General features: G+C 43.5%; 1 pseudogene; it reads left to right on the top strand.

Moving 5' to 3' along the window:
* The first annotated feature begins 782 nt into the window (after positions 1-782).
* Positions 783-11,395, top strand: LOC143621389 (expansin-A7-like; annotated as a pseudogene).
* The last annotated feature ends 1,354 nt before the right edge of the window (positions 11,396-12,749 follow it).

Raw genomic sequence — 12,749 nt, forward strand, 5'->3', positions numbered from 1 at the left:
TCGGTTTTATGATTTTTTTAAAACCGTTTGGTTTCGATTTTTTCAGTATTCGGTTTTTGATTTTGGAGTTCGGTTCGGTTTTGGATGCGGTTTTATCGGTTTTGCTAATCAAGCCAAAACTTTTTGGGTAAAAAAAACTTGACCTAAGATATTGAAATTAGACATGACATTTTTCTTTCTTTAAACTAATAATTAATATAACATTGAATATTTTTTATCTCAAATATTAAAAGCTTATAAAGGATACTTTAAAATCAAAATTCAAAATCAAAACTAAAAGTATTAATATTATTAGCTATTAACCATATGCAGAAACTAAATATATTTGTTATTAACCATATGTTAAAACTAAACAAATAGTCATTGACAGATTTTATTTTAATGGTTACGGTTAAGATATTATGGTTATTACGATTTTGTCATTTCGGTTCGGTTCGGTTTTTTCGGTTCTTTACAAAACACAAAACCGAATCAAAACCAATATTTCGGTTTTTTCTAAAGTTCAAAACCGAACCACCGGTTTCTAATTCGGTTTGGTTTTTTCGGTTCGGTTTGTTTGGTTGTTTCGGTTTTGGTTCGGTCTTTTCGGTTTTGTGCACACCCCTAGTTGACTTATAATTATAAATAAATGTCAACCTTCGTGCGGGACACCAACTACATCCAAAAAAGAATATTGGCAAGTTTTTTGTGCTATAATTAGATGGCTCTTGATGTTGAAGTCAATAAGCATTAAGAAGTTATACAAATTTCACAACGCAATAAAAGATCAACAAACCAAACAAATGGCTTCCTCTTGTCATTTATGGAGCTTCTTTAGCCTTGTTGCACTCATTTTCTCTTGGTTCATAAACCCTACTGGAGCTGTCTACCATGGCTACGTTCCGAGCCATGGACCCTAGCCCACGCCACATTTTATGGTGACGAGTCTGCATCCGCAACCATGGGTATGCAATACATGTAACATATACGTACATTATTTTCAATATGTGTGTAGTTAAACAATATTCTTGGATTAATGTTTCAGGGGGTGTTTGTGGATATGGAAACTTAATTACTAACAGATATGGAACCGATACAGCTGCATTGAGCTCAACGATCTTTAGCGACGGATATGCATGTGGTCAATGCTACCAAATTCGGTGTGTCCAATCTCCATGGTGCTACACTGGTTTCACAACTGTTACTGCCACCAATCTCTGCCCACCCAACTGGGCTCAGGATTCAAACAACGGTGGGTGGTGCAACCCTCCCCGAACCCATTTCGACATGGCTAAACCCGCGTTCATGAAAATTGCTCAGTGGAAAGCTGGCATCGTCCCAGTCATGTATTGCAGGTGCGTTTTTGTTACAAGATGTAACGTAATATGATCTTGGCTAAGTGCTAACATTTTGATTTAACTTTTGGATATATTAGGTGTAACACCCCGACCAAAGGCGGATTATACATCGGGGCGCCACATATTGTTTCATTACTCGTGACACTATTGGGTGTCAATATTTAATAAATATATTCATTCACGCGTGCGCAACGTATACATAAGATATAAATAAACCAACATAAATCAATATATTATAAATCAAATATTCGAACAGCAATAACTTGTCTTGATACATTTTAATCTAGGTCCAAAAGTAAAAACGTCCTATGTGTCCACAAGCTCCAAAACAGCTACTGCAAACCTGAACATGTGTTAAAATAAACGTCAAACACTTGCGTGTTGGTGAGAAATCAAGTTTAATACAATACATAGATAACAATAAATCTGCGCGCAACATGTGTATGTCTGGGTTTCAACAAGGGTGTAATCAGATCGGGACCAACTCTAAGAGACAAGACTGCCAGTGCTCACAATTGAGCTCACAAACAAGACTAACTGTGCATGTGTAAATAAAAGAGAAAATCATAAACGATAGTTCTCCCGTGTTCATCTAATGGTACCATGAAAACTGCGGAATAGACCGACAAGACGGTTAATGATCCACACATACAAATAAACAGCCAAGTCTACGTCCTCAACACATGGGATACTGCGCGACTAAAGTTCATAAACAGTTTAAGACTCTAAGTTTGTATGAACACATGAACATCCCAAAACATTAAAATAAAAAGGGATTAGGTACGAGATTACTCACTTGATAATCGGTGCGGTGTAAGGTAAAGCAAGAACCAACTTTAAACAAGCACAAGTTAACCTATAAGTAAAGATTATTGTTTTAACGATCGGTTTTAAGTCTTGATTACAAGTTAGCATAATTAATAAGTAAATTATTATATATATATATTACCGGAAAAGCAGGGCAGATCTGGGAGGAAGACGGAGGCAGAGAGGGAGGCGGCAGAGAGAGCAAGGAGGAGGTCAGGAGAGAGTAAGTGTTTTGTGTGTGTAGTGTTAGGAAAAATAATACTATTATTTATAGAGAAACCTTAGGAGACATAAATCCAGAAAAAGGGGAAAAGATTCCAAGACAAACAGAACAAGACAAAACAAAAGATAACAAAAGATATCAAAAGATATGGCAGCTGCAGGGGGCAAGATAAAGCTGTCAGGGAACAGTAAAAAAGGCATGGGCGGTTCAGATAAAGGTACTGGTCAAGCATGGCAAAAGCAGATCTCAAAAGATAATGTCAGTCACTTTTTCTACCAACCAATGGGGTTGGTACGCATGCTGCGCCGAAAGTAACTATTCAGACATTAGATAGGTTAGGTCAACAGCTCAGAAGAAAAGACATTACAAAAGCAAACGGCTAGAATAAACAGAAGACTAGACTAAAGGGTCAAGCGCGAGAAGGCTGAGTGCGCGAGCGCGAAGGCTGACACAGAAGGTCAAGAGAGCGCGAGCGCGAAGGCAGACAGAACTAACCTTAACGCGTCGCGGAAAGAACTACATTTCTAAGCGCGCCGCGGGAAGAGTCACATTTCTTAGCGCGCCGCGGGAGGAACTAAAATTCCTAGCGCGCCGCGGGAAGAACTATAATTCTTAGCGTGCTGCGAGAAGAACTACAATCCTTAGCGCGTCGCGGGAAGAACTACCGTTCTTAGCGCGCTGCGAGAAGAATTACAATTCTTAGCGCGCTGCGAGAAGAGTTCGTCTCGCGTATCGCTGAAACAGGTGGTCTTCACGCAGGATTCCTTGCAAGGGGTCTGGCGCGTGGAGCTGCGCAGACAACCTTAGGCGGGAAGGAACAAAGGACAAGCAAAGAGTTAGAAGAAAAAGAGGGAAACAAGGCTTAAGGGCGGGACGGCGACAAGAGGGAAAAGAAGGCGGAAAAGAGAGAAGAAGAGGGAGGGGACGGCGGAAAGAAAGAGAGAGAAAGAGGCGGGAAGGAAAATATATTATTATTATTAAAAGTAAAATATAAGTATAAATATATATTAAATCATAAAAGAAAGAGATCGGATAAGGGAAACGGGTACCTGGGTCGGGTCGGATCGGGCAGATGTCACAGTCTCCCCTACTTTAAGAAATTTCGTCCCGAAATTTATCTCGAAGTAGGTTGCGCAGAGAACAGGTGCGGGTACTTGATCTTCATTTGATCTTCCCTTTCCCATGTAAACTCGGCTCCGCGCTTGGACTCCCAGCGAACTTTCACGATAGGGATACGACTGCGCTTGGTTTGCTTAACCTCGCGATCCATAATCTCAACAGGCTTCTCAACGAAATGCATAGTTTCATCAACTTGAACTTCATCAAGTGGAATGTGAAGGTTCTCGTCAGCTAAACACTTCTTGAGATTGGATACATGGAACGTTGGATGCACATTACTGAGCGCGGGCGGCAGGTCAAGTCTGTAGGCAACTTTTCCCACACGCGCGAGAATCTTGAATGGTCCAACATAACGAGGAGCAAGCTTACCTTTCTTCCCAAAGCGGACAACACCCTTCCAGGGCGACACCTTGAGGAGAACAAGATCACCGACTTGAAATTCGAGAGGCTTTCGCCTACGATCTGCGTAACTCTTCTGTCGGCTTCTGGCAGTCAGCAGGTGATCACGGATCTTGGCGATTTTATCGGTTGTCTCTTGAACAAGTTCGGGTCCTGTGATTTGAGCTTCACCCACTTCGCTCCAACAGATCGGGGAGCGGCACTTACGACCGTAAAGTGCTTCAAATGGGGCCATACCAATACTGGAATGATAGCTGTTATTATAAGAGAACTCGATCAAAGGCAGGTGCGAATCCCAATTGCCTCCAAAATCAAGAACACAAGATCGGAGCATATCCTCAAGAGTTTGAATAGTTCGCTCAGACTGACCGTCAGTCTGAGGATGATATGCCGTACTCATGTCCAAGCGAGTTCCTAGCGCAGATTGGAGAGATTTCCAAAAGCGAGATATAAAACGGCCATCGCGATCGGATATGATGCTCAAAGGAGTACCATGGCGGCAGACAATTTCCTTGACATAAAGCTGCGCGAGTTGCTCAACACGGTAGTTTTCACGAATGGGCAGAAAGTGAGCAGACTTAGTCAATCGATCCACTATTACCCAAATGCTATCATGTTTGCTTGCTGTCAAAGGTAACTTGGTAATAAAGTCCATCGCTACACATTCCCATTTCCACGTAGGAATTTCTGGTTGTTCGAGCAAACCAGATGGGCGTTGGTGTTCAGCTTTCACTTTAGAACAAGTCAGACATTTAGCTACGAACACAGCAATATCCTTTTTCATACCGGGCCACCAATAAGTAATGCGCAAATCCTTGTACATCTTATCAGCGCCGGGATGAATAGAATACCGAGATTTGTGCGCTTCACTCAGGATATCTGCGCGAAGATTCTCATCAAAGGGAATCCAGATGCGATTGAGATAGCAGAGAATTCCACTCAGATTAGGGACAAAGTGCGCTTCCGCGCCACACGCTAACTCGGCGCGAAGGTTACCATTACCGATGGATGCGCGCTGCGCGTCACGAATACGCGATTCAAGGTTGCTTTGGATCGGCGCAAAGTGAAGCTGCGTGCGCGGCAAAATACAGTTAAGCTGGCAGGGTTTTCGGCTGAGCGCATCGGCTACCACATTAGCCTTACCAGGATGATACCGGATCTCACAATCGTAATCGCTGATGAGTTCGTTCCATCGGCGTTGCCTCATGTTAAGTTCCTTTTGATCAAAGATATGCTGAAGGCTTTTATGGTCAGTGTAAAGGATACACTTAGTACCATAAAGGTAGTGTCTCCAGATCTTCAAGGCAAAAACAACTGCACCAAGTTCGAGGTCGTGAGTTGTATAATTCTTTTCATGAACCTTAAGTTGCCTCGATGCGTAAGCGATAACCTTGCCTCGTTGCATAAGAACACAACCAAGACCTTGGTTGGATGCATCGCAATACACGACAAAATCATCATTACCCTCAGGTAGCGCAAGAACAGGAGCTTCACACAACAAACGCTTGAGCGTTAGAAAGGCTTCTTCTTGCTTCGAGCCCCAAATATACGGTTTACCTTTGTGCGTTAGAGCTGTTAAAGGCAAAGCGATCTTTGAGAAGTTCGAAATGAAGCGCCGGTAATAGCCAGCTAAGCCCAGAAAGGAACGGATCTCAGAAGGAGAGGATGGCGTAATCCAGTTCTTGATTGCTTCAATTTTGGATGGGTCGACATGAATACCCATCTTGTTTACAACGTGGCCAAGAAACTGTACTTCATCCGACCAAAATTCACACTTGGAAAGCTTAGCATAGAGTTGCTCAGCTCTAAGCTTTTGCAACACCAACCGAAGATGTTGCTCATGCTCGGCCTTGGTCTTAGAATACACCAGAACATCATCGATAAACACAATCACGAATTTATCCAAGAAAGGTCTACACACCCGATTCATTAGATCCATGAAAACGGCGGGTGCGTTGGTTAAACCGAAGGACATGACCAAGAATTCAAAATGGCCATAACGAGTTCGAAAAGCAGTCTTCGGAACATCTTCATCGCGGATGCGCAACTGGTGATAGCCAGAGCGGAGATCAATCTTCGAGAAACAAGAGGCACCTTGGAGTTGATCAAAGAGGTCGTCAATACGCGGTAAGGGATACCGGTTTTTAATGGTGAGTTTGTTCAACTCGCGGTAATCAATACACATGCGAAACGATCCATCTTTCTTTTTAACGAACAACACCGGAGCACCCCAGGGCGAAGAGCTAGGGCGAATGAATCCTTTAGCAGTCAACTCTTGAAGTTGGCTTGCCAATTCTTGCATCTCAGCGGGCGCAAGACGGTAAGGAGATTTAGCCACGGGGGAAGCACCAGGGACAAGATCAATACGGAACTCGACTTCACGAGCGGGAGGGATACCAGGAAGATCATCAGGAAAAACTTCAGGGAAATCACGCACAACAGGGATATCGCGAAGCTTCTTCCCTTCAGCAGGTTTAACCACATGGGCTAGAAATGCAACACACCTTTCCGCATGAGCCTACGGGCTTCGGCGCAAGACATAAGTTTAAGACCACTGGAGGGTTTTTCGCCGTAAATATGAAGATCACCATTTTCTCGAGGTATGCGAATCAATTTCTTGGCGCAAATAACTTCGGCGCGATTCTTCGAGAGCCAGTCCATACCAATAATAACATCAAAGCTTCCAAGAGGCATGGGGATGAGGTCAATCAGAAAATCGTTTTCGTTAAGGTTAAGCGTACAATCTTTAATCACTGAGTTAATTAAAACAGTTTCACCATTAGCCAATTCAACTGAAAAATTTTCTTTTAAATCGCTGCGTGGTCGCGCGAGCTTCTGCTCGAAGGCGCGAGAGATAAAACTTCGATCGGCGCCAGTATCAAAAAGTACAGAAGCATAAAATCCGTTAAGCAAAAATGTACCATTAACTACGTCATTATTCGCTTGCGCTTGGTGCGCGGTTATATTAAAAGCTCGTCCACGCGTCACTTGGTTCGAAATCTGGTTCACCGGATTCGCTTGCGTAATCTGAACTTGTAGTCTTGGGCACGCGTTCCGGAAATGACTGGGATCACCGCAGTTAAAGCACGATCTGGGTCGTGGGTTTTGGTAGGTTGGTTGTGGATTCTGCGGGTAGACTGGTGGTGTTGGCGCAATTGGATTGGCGAGAAGGACTCTACAGTTTTCTGCATGGTGACCAGTACGGCCACATCGGGTACAAAGTCGACACGGGGTTTGGGTTGGGTGGTGAAATCTACAGGTTGGGCAAAAGGGATGGTTTCCTGTGTAAGGTTTCTTAGGAGGCGGGGCAGGGAGTGCGGGATTGGTTAAGGCATAGTTATGGACTACAGGAGGTGTTGGGTAGGCTGACAGAGGGTTAGGCGTGTAAACTGGAGGTTGGTAGATGGGTTGCTGGACAATGGGCGGGTTGGTAAGCGCATAGGCCTTGCGCCTGCGCTTGAGGTTGTTACGGTTCGAGGGTTCAGGTTTGGTTTCTGTTGGTTCAGTGACAGTTTTGGTGAGTTTGGTCTTTTCTGTTCCCCGCAGGAACAGGGTTCCTGCTCTGACATGGTTGTCGCTGAGCACAGCGGCCAACTCGATGGCGTCAGAGAGGGTTACTGGGTTTCTGGCCCATACAGAATCTTGAATTTCCATGGGGAGACCCCCAAGGAATTTCTCTATGGCTCGGCGGGAAGGGGTAACAAGGTGAGGGACAAGCAAACTTAGTTCATGGAAGCGCGTCGCGTACTCGCGCGCTTCACCGCTGTATTGCTTAAGATTCCAAAATTCCTCCTCCAGGCGCTTAATTTCGTTGGGAGGGCAGAATTCTCGCGTAAGAATTTCCTTGAATTCCTCCCATGTCATGCTAGAAGCAGCCTCTGCGCCACGCGCATGAGCTACTCCATTCCACCATGTAAGCGCTCTGGATTCCAGGACACTGGAAGCATATAGGGTTCGTCTGTCTGAGGGGCATTGGGTATGGAGGAAAGTGTTTTCAATCTTTTCGAGCCATTGGAGCATCACGGTGGCTCCTTCAAGACCTGTGAACTTTGGAGGGTTACCCGCGTTAAAGGACTTAATGTTATAACTCGAGGTATTGGTATTGTTTTGGCTCAAAGCTTGGGCTATTGCGGCGGCCATTTCCTGGGAACGTTGCTGTCTACGCATGCGCGAGGCTTCTCTTCTCTGAAATCGGCGAGATAGCGGAGGCATTCTATAAAAATTTTAATTTTAGTTAATATCTTGGTTTTTATCGCAAAGTTTTAATCTTATAAAGCTTGGTTTCACGGAGTTAGATGCTATCAAAAGTTAAAGTAAAATAAATGACTTTAAATGCAGTCTTAATAAAGGTAACAAATTCGAATCAAAAATCGACAATTCATGTATCACCATGACTTTCCGAATTCCCAATTTAAAATATACGAGCAAACGAGTATTGGAGATTGACGATTCATGTATCACCATGACTTTTCAATCTTCAATATAAAACATACAAGAAAATGAGTATTGGAGGTTGACAATTCATGTATCACCATGACTTTTCAAGTCTCCAACCTCAGAACATAATCGTAAATGGAAATTGGAAATCAACTATTCATGTATCACCATGACTTTTCGGATTTTCAATCCCAACAAACGAATATGTAAGTAAAATCAATAAAAATCGAAATTCAGCAAAAATCGAAATATCGCGAAATAAAACATAAAATCATATACTGCGCAAGTGCGAGCATATTCATAAATAACGAGTAATTAACAATAAGCGTGCAAACATGAGATTTCTCTCATGCGCGAGAAGGGACTCTTAGGTATTCTAGGCCGTTACGTCTAACCACCTATCCTAAAGTCAACGAGCTCTGATACCAATCTGTAACACCCCGACCAAAGGCGGATTATACATCGGGGCGCCACATATTGTTTCATTACTCGTGACACTATTGGGTGTCAATATTTAATAAATATATTCATTCACGCGTGCGCAACGTATACATAAGATATAAATAAACCAACATAAATCAATATATTATAAATCAAATATTCGAACAGCAATAACTTGTCTTGATACATTTTAATCTAGGTCCAAAAGTAAAAACGTCCTATGTGTCCACAAGCTCCAAAACAGCTACTGCAAACCTGAACATGTGTTAAAATAAACGTCAAACACTTGCGTGTTGGTGAGAAATCAAGTTTAATACAATACATAGATAACAATAAATCTGCGCGCAACATGTGTATGTCTGGGTTTCAACAAGGGTGTAATCAGATCGGGACCAACTCTAAGAGACAAGACTGCCAGTGCTCACAATTGAGCCCACAAACAAGACTAACTGTGCATGTGTAAATAAAAGAGAAAATCATAAACGATAGTTCTCCCGTGTTCATCTAATGGTACCATGAAAACTGCGGAATAGACCGACAAGACGGTTAATGATCCACACATACAAATAAACAGCCAAGTCTACGTCCTCAACACATGGGATACTGCGCGACTAAAGTTCATAAACAGTTTAAGACTCTAAGTTTGTATGAACACATGAACATCCCAAAACATTAAAATAAAAAGGGATTAGGTACGAGATTACTCACTTGATAATCGGTGCGGTGTAAGGTAAAGCAAGAACCAACTTTAAACAAGCACAAGTTAACCTATAAGTAAAGATTATTGTTTTAACGATCGGTTTTAAGTCTTGATTACAAGTTAGCATAATTAATAAGTAAATTATTATATATATATATTACCGGAAAAGCAGGGCAGATCTGGGAGGAAGACGGAGGCAGAGAGGGAGGCGGCAGAGAGAGCAAGGAGGAGGTCAGGAGAGAGTAAGTGTTTTGTGTGTGTAGTGTTAGGAAAAATAATACTATTATTTATAGAGAAACCCTAGGAGACATAAATCCAGAAAAAGGGGAAAAGATTCCAAGACAAACAGAACAAGACAAAACAAAAGATAACAAAAGATATCAAAAGATATGGCAGCTGCAGGGGGCAAGATAAAGCTGTCAGGGAACAGTAAAAAAGGCATGGGCGGTTCAGATAAAGGTACTGGTCAAGCATGGCAAAAGCAGATCTCAAAAGATAATGTCAGTCACTTTTTCTACCAACCAATGGGGTTGGTACGCATGCTGCGCCGAAAGTAACTATTCAGACATTAGATAGGTTAGGTCAACAGCTCAGAAGAAAAGACATTACAAAAGCAAACGGCTAGAATAAACAGAAGACTAGACTAAAGGGTCAAGCGCGAGAAGGCTGAGTGCGCGAGCGCGAAGGCTGACACAGAAGGTCAAGAGAGCGCGAGCGCGAAGGCAGACAGAACTAACCTTAACGCGTCGCGGAAAGAACTACATTTCTAAGCGCGCCGCGGGAAGAGTCACATTTCTTAGCACGCCGCGGGAGGAACTAAAATTCCTAGCGCGCCGCGGGAAGAACTATAATTCTTAGCGTGCTGCGAGAAGAACTACAATCCTTAGCGCGTCGCGGGAAGAACTACCGTTCTTAGCGCGCTGCGAGAAGAATTACAATTCTTAGCGCGCTGCGAGAAGAGTTCGTCTCGCGTATCGCTGAAACAGGTGGTCTTCACGCAGGATTCCTTGCAAGGGGTCTGGCGCGTGGAGCTGCGCAGACAACCTTAGGCGGGAAGGAACAAAGGACAAGCAAAGAGTTAGAAGAAAAAGGGAAACAAGGCTTAAGGGCGGGACGGCGACAAGAGGGAAAAGAAGGCGGAAAAGAGAGAAGAAGAGGGAGGGGACGGCGGAAAGAAAGAGAGAGAAAGAGGCGGGAAGGAAAATATATTATTATTATTAAAAGTAAAATATAAGTATAAATATATATTAAATCATAAAAGAAAGAGATCGGATAAGGGAAACGGGTACCTGGGTCGGGTCGGATCGGGCAGATGTCACATTAGGGTTCCATGTAGCATGAGAAAAGGTGGGATTAGATTCTCTTTTCAAGGAAATGGGTACTGGTTGTTGGTGTATGTGATGAATGTTGCGGGTGCTGGTGATATTCATCAGATGTGGGTCAAAGGGACCAAGACCGGTTAGATTAGTATGAGCCATAATTGGGGTTCTTCTTACCAAGCCTTTGCAACTCTTCAGGGCCAAGCACTTTCCTTTAGGCTAACTTCATACACCACAAAACAGACCATTACGGCTTACAATGTGGCTCCGGCTAACTGGAACCTCGGGTTGACTTACCAAGCCAATGTCAACTTCCATTGATCCATTCATGTTTTGCAAATTTTCAAGTCTAGAGGTTTAATTTGTGTTTGTGTAGCTGATGATTTATTTATCGTCACGTTAACTTATACCCTATGTTTTAAATGGGTTTCGAGTCACTTTCTTAAAATATCTATGCGGGCTTGCTTCATAGATAAGTGCATTTTCATAAGTAGTTATTATGTTGTACCTTCCACCCGTTCCGTTAGAATTGCAAATTTTAACGGGTAAGTGATGAATAATAAAATTTCGCTTTTATGTCCATTCCGTATGTTGTTTTATATTCTAGAAGTTTAATTTTATTTAAATAGATACGCATTTAATATTCGTAACTTTGCATCCTTGTGAGACTAGCTTCAGCTATACGACTGAAGAAACACTAACCGGACCCCGTGCAGATTACGGATAACCTGGGGGTTAGATAGATGTTTCCCACGAGGGGTTAGACCCGGCAAAGATGGTTCTTCTGATAACCTGCAAAACAGACACCGTGAGCTTGTCACTGAGAAGGGGGGGGGGGCGGTTTCTCCTTGTGACCACCCTCCGGCGTGAGAATCAGACTAGATTGCTCTTTAAATATAAATGTATATTAAGAGATTGCTAGAGCAGATATCAGGTATAATATGATGATAATGTGATAAGATGAGATGATCATACCATTTGGGGTATTTATAGCCGAAGGTAGGTTTCCAAGGAGGTGTGGCCGGCTGAATAGTATTCCTGTTCTACCAACAGTGGCCTACGCACGTGCCCTGCTGGTAGTTGGTGGGTAGGCAGCGGCTGACATTGACCAGGCCTGCTGTGTACTATTCCTTTTCCACCAACTGCCGGCTATGCACGTGGTATGACAGGAGTTGGTGAGTAGGCAGCGGCTAATAGTGACATACAGTACAAGAGCATGCTGCTCGCCATACTGTTGTCAATAAGCTGTCGTATCTTTAGTCAGATCTTTTGCCCATACCTCGTCAGGTACAGTACAGAAGATCTTCCCGTATCGTACGGACTGGCTTAGTTGGGCGGGAGTATTCCCCCTCCCGCCTTTGTGCGGGATTGTTCCCGGCTTTGCTCATTCCTTCAGGTGACACTGAGTGATCGAGAGCTAAGTGCCTTGTGCGTGTAGCCTTGCTGCGCGGGTGGCCTTCCCTGATGGCTTGTATCCGCAACTGCGGGAACAGGCAGAGTCCTTCACCATTGGGAGGCATTTCCTGCGGGAACAGCTTGCGTACTGCGCGTAAGGACGTCACGTCTCTGAGCATGGTGGGTCCTGCGGATCCAGTTGGTTTCTACGCAGACGTCTCTCTTCAAGGTGAGTCTTGCGGGTCCAACTGGGCTCTGCTGGGACCTACCTCTTCAAGTCCCCCCAGTCCAATGTTCTTCTCATGAATGTTTAATAAAGTGAGGTGAACTTTTGGACTTAAGCAAAGGATTTTGAAAAGGGTTTTTTAAGGTTTTCCATGGGGATTCTTCCCGCGGAAGTCCTTGTCACTTGCAGAAATTCCTGACTTTCCTGCTTGATCTTTGGGTATGATGCGGGTAGGTCTGTAACCTCCTCGCAAGTCAGGAGCGTTGAGTCCCAATTGTGTGGATTCTCCATGAGGTTTTGGTAGTTTTGAACATAGTGATCATGTTAAAACCACCAATTCCATCCT

This window comes from Bidens hawaiensis, unplaced genomic scaffold (genome assembly GCF_021521415.1).
Source record: "Bidens hawaiensis isolate Kalapana, Puna unplaced genomic scaffold, B.hawaiensis_p1.1 tig00002839_1, whole genome shotgun sequence".
In the NCBI taxonomy this organism is placed as follows: domain Eukaryota; kingdom Viridiplantae; phylum Streptophyta; class Magnoliopsida; order Asterales; family Asteraceae; genus Bidens; species Bidens hawaiensis.